Raw genomic sequence first — 5,345 nt, forward strand, 5'->3', positions numbered from 1 at the left:
TTGGTAGCTTCCTGCGTAACTTGGCCCAATTACGTTGGCTCTGCTGTCATAATTAAACCACAACATCGTCATGGAATAAGAAATGATAACAACAATGTGATGCTACTGTGCAGAGCACATTTCGACAGTTTCCTATGAGATATAACACTGGAACTTTGAAAGGAAGTTATAAACTCACCACACGTAATAAATAGTAAATTAACATTGTGATTCGATTACAAGAAATACTACCAAAACTTTGGGCCCTGTTACAGCTACACAAATGTTAAGACTCAAATCTGTGTTCACACAACAGTTTCTGCTCAAAATGATTCTACTAAAAAATCAAAATATCTTGCACTTCGAAAGGCTCTGTATTACACCCTATATAATATTTATATTAATCGCAAGATTAAATAAATCTACACATGCACGCATTAGTTCCGTGAACCGTGCCGTAATGCACCGTGAACCATGAACAGCGTCTACGTTCACTTAAAGTCCGTCGTCTTACTAAAGCTTACATTAGTGCCCAGTTGCGACTAAACTATACAAATAAGCACTAAATTTAAATAATATTTAAAAAGGCTGTAGGTACTATAAATGTTCAAAGTCAAGATTTTATAGGGGCGCAGCTGACATTTACGGTCCATGACGTAAAGTCGTTAAGATGTAGGCGTAGAGGTACAATATCGAGTAGTAGTGACGTTTGTAGGAAGAGCTAAAACACGATGGGAAAAAAGGGTTGGTTCCTGCCCACGTAGCAGTAGTGCTTCGATACTAGATCGTCGGTACACCTCGAATTTAGTCATATCTACTCCACCTATGCTTCGGGCATGCGCATGTGAAAACCTCATTACTGCTCGGTGAAAATATAGTCGTTAAGATGTAGGCGTAGAGGTACAATATCGAGTAGTAGTGACGTTTGTAGGAAGAGCTAAAAAGCGATGGGGAAAAAGGGTTGGTTCCTGCCCACATAGCAGTAGTGCTTCGATACTAGATCGTCGGTACACCTCGAATTTAGTCATATCTACTCCACCTATGCTTCGGGCATGCGCATGTGAAAACCTCATTACTGCTCGGTGAAAATATAGTTGTTAAGATGTAGGCGTAGAGGTACAATATCGAGTAGTAGTGACGTTTGTAGGAAGAGCTAAAAAACGATGGGGAAAAAGGGTTGGTTCCTGCCCACATAGCAGTAGTGCTTCGATACTAGATCGTCGGTACACCTCGAATTTAGTCATATCTACTCCACCTATGCTTCGGGCATGCGCATGTGGAAACCTCATTACTGCTCGGTGAAAATATATTTGTATATATAGGGTGTTTCGCTGACTATGCACATTTAAATTATTTCCGCTGTTATTGATATGAAAAAATGACTAAAGATGGATTACATGATTCAAGGACTAGCGTGCGGTGGTAATAAGAAAAGACTCCTTCAAGGTGATCTTGAAGGTCATTTCAAGTTCATCGGTGGTTTTCCCTGAACCCCAAGGTCATTTCAAAGTCATGGTATCATGGGTCGTTGAACTCGTCCCGATATCGGCTACAATGCCACGTGATAAAAGGTATATAGTATTGTGAAAAGAAAGTCAATGATGTTGAAATGATCTTGAATCTGTTTTTATTATCACCATGTGTACTGAACGATGCAACCCCCTTTTAGTTATTTTTCCATATATTCGGTAGCAGCGGAAATTATTAGATGCTCGCAGTTGGTGAGACAGCCTGTTGGAGAGCTCAACGATTTTTTTGAGCTACTGTGTGCATCGGTCTTTCTCATAGTTGTCAGTATTGTTCGCCACAAGTCAAGACTTTAAAGCATTAAGTGTAAGGGTAGAAGTTGGTAACAGTAAGACAACCTTCCTTTTTATTATTATTTAAATCTTTCCCCTCCAATTGTGAGTTTAATATCCTTTAAAGACACTTTAAAAAATTTGACAAATTTCAGGGAATTTGATATAGAAATTGTAAACAATTTCTTTCACTTGTCGATGTTGCAATGAAAGATAAACGCGTAGAATATGTTCTATAGAAAACAGAAATAAAAGCTTAACTCGATGTTAATCAATTTTTCAATATTTCAGGAAATTCAGGCTTAATAAAATTTTGTCAGTGACTGATATAATGAAGAGTAAAAAAGTTGACATATATAAAATTTTGAGAATAATATTGACACTGACATTAAGTATATTGGCGAATTTGTTAATGTTAAAATTTAATATTTTCATGTTCGCGTACAAACTACCCTATATAAATCATATTTAATCAAATAATTTGAATTTGAAAGTGGTAAATGATGTATGATATTAAATATGCCATGGAAATTATACCATTTTCTTTGATAATTTTTCAAGTCGATAAAAAAACTATATCTTACTTTCTGATCAACAAGTGGTAATACAATGAGAATGTATCGCAGTGAAACTCGGGGTAGGTGGCGCTCTGATCGTAGTGCTCTCTTGTGCACGATTCGTTTCCCATCATCTGCCATCTTGTCGTTGATTGGTTTGACATCACGACGTCTCGCGCGCATGTTCAGACGCTATCCTGAGCACTGCGATCAGGGCGCCACCTGGACCGAGTTTCATTTGCGATACATTCTCATTAAAAGTGCTGAATGTAAGATATACCCACAGACGAGATATAGGATAGACCTATCACCTTATGGATGTCCGTGTCGCCACCCAAACTGTATTACCGACCCATAATTTGAGGTCTGAAGGTAGTGGCATCTGCTCATGAACAGCGTCTGCGTATGCGCGAATGCTGAATTTCAACACATTTCAGAGTAGTTTCTGAGTTGGGCGCTGTTCATGAGCAGATGCCACTACCTTCAGACCTCGAATTATGGGTCGGTAATACAGTTTGGGTGGCGACACGAACATCCAAAGGTGATAGGTCTATCCTATACCTAGTCTGTGGTATAGGATAAACCTATCACGCACCCCGGGATGTGTCCTGTACAAAAGGACATTAAGCGTGGGATTTACGCAAGTGTTGGTGTGGGGCGTGCGAATGAGTTGCAAATTCAATCTCGCGAAAGTCCTCACCGGTCATCAGACGTCCAACATGGAGTTTTAGTGGGTGCAAGTCCCACGTAACCCCTCCTCACCCCGAGAGGAGGAGTATGCGCTAGGTGTTTCTCCATGTAAAAAAAAAGACCTACCCATCACGCAATATAATTTTGTGTCACCTACTCGGGGGGCTCGCGAGCCTCCTTACCATTTTCGTGTCACATCCAACGTTATCGACTGAGTCTAAAATAAGATCACACTGCTACGAATGGTAGGAATTAAAATTAAATGTTCTTAGAAACCTTATTTCTCAGAAAACTACATTTTTACGGCATTTCGCAATTCTGCTGATACGATTTCAATCGTGCATCTCCTATGTAGTTTTAAAAATATGTGCGAAAAAATTAATACCTTGACAATTCTACTGAATTCGTTTAATTTTTACAAAGTGAAGTTCCTAAGCGTGGGGCCCCGGGGCCCCGCTGGCGCAGTTTTAAGAGTGGCACTGCACATCCTAACTAAAGAAAGAAAGTATTTAACCCCAAATAACAAATAATCAAATTTTGTACATAGAAAATATTATACCTAAGCTGTACTTGCGTAGTCGCCCACAACGACTCAGACGCGGCGTTATTGTAAATTGCAAAATCACGAGAAATGGACATTCCTCGTTTTTCCCCTTACCCTTCAAGTGTCATACTTGTATACCAAGCAATAGTGAAGCGTGTAGGACAATTTAACAGAATGAGATGGGAAGCAAAGGAGTAACCCTTTCGGTTCCACATCCCAGCTACCTCGATACTAGATCGCCTGCTACACTGCGTAGCCCACACCTCGAATCTAGTCATCCCTGCCCCCCGTAATTCGCGCTGTGAAGTAGAGGGGGCCCACGCCTCCCGCCACTGTCCCCTGTTATATTTAAGCATGCGCACTGGAAGCCTCACTACTGCACACGTATTAATTTCACCGTTCTCTTCTTTTACTTCCTACATTTTTCTTACTTCATTCACTTAAGATAAACGAAGTGATACGCAGACATTAATAAGATACATTTTTTCCATAATCGTATTTAATTAATTCCAACTATGGAGCTGTTTCCATATATGTGGCTGATAGTTCACGTACACGTATGTATAACGTATAACGTATCATAATAATACACGTCGCATATAAAAAACAATTACTTATCATACAGTACAAGATTACTTCATAAATATACATATAGATATATAAATAAAATATGTGTATACAGGGTGGGACAATAACTTTTCTCACCTGGAAAATCTCCGTTATTTTCCTAGGGGCCATAACATGTCGGTAATAATTTCTTTCTGGGTGGAGGGTTTTCAGAAATTTCAGGGTCACCTCTATTCCTTTAAATGACATACTATATATTTTTATTCCAATGACACAAGTGTCGTCCTTTTATACTATTATTTAATATCAAATGACCTTGTACTACAGGTCGTTCAAGCCGTCTAAATATTCGATATTCTACTAGGGGGGTAAAAAAAGTATAGTACGTCGTTTAAAGAATTAGAGGCGACCTTGAAATCTCCGAAAATCCTCCACCTCCAAAAAAGTTATTACCAGCATGATATGACCATCTCGGTACAGTATAACTTTGGTAAATAAAGTTTTTTCCTATCTCTAAAAATAACGGAGATATTCCAGGTGGGCAGAGTTGGTAGGACACCCTGTATATATATGTACTTGTATGCACTTGTTATTTCTGACCACTTCTAGTTTAATTAGTCGAGTGTTAATCTGCATCATCGCTGTCGTCGTTATTAGTATTAGTATCGTTAATATTTTAATTTATCGTGGACTGCTCGCTCCGTTTCTATTTCCTTAGCAAATTTTTCAATCGTTCCCTCGTTCCCAAAAAATTTTTATTTTCTCTTTTGAAGCATACTATTATCGTTAACACTGACTTCAATGTTGCAAAAATTTCAGAGTGCAAAGATTTTGGTAATCGAGAATTTATGATGTCCAAAATAGTAATTTCAGTTTTGACAAACGATTTTTTTTCGTACAGTACTGTAATTTACTAGCCGACAAAAATAAAAAATTTCAAACAGTGCAATTTCGAAATTCTACCTTTCTAAATTTCTTATTACCTTAAAAAAAAATTATATGATTATTCCAGGTAATTTGTATCAATTTACTATAAAAATTCAATAATTATTTAATCGTTCTCAGTAAAGTTATTTGGCTGCTTCAACTTCAACTTGCAATGCCTCAATTGCCTTTTATTGAAAAATAAAATCTCGCAAACCACACACAGTGGTTTTTCATAAACGAACACAAGTGAATATCAGAAAGACAGGAATATAAAACACCGCA

Source organism: Andrena cerasifolii, chromosome 15 (genome assembly GCF_050908995.1).
Source record: "Andrena cerasifolii isolate SP2316 chromosome 15, iyAndCera1_principal, whole genome shotgun sequence".
Classification (NCBI taxonomy): Eukaryota; Metazoa; Arthropoda; class Insecta; order Hymenoptera; family Andrenidae; genus Andrena; species Andrena cerasifolii.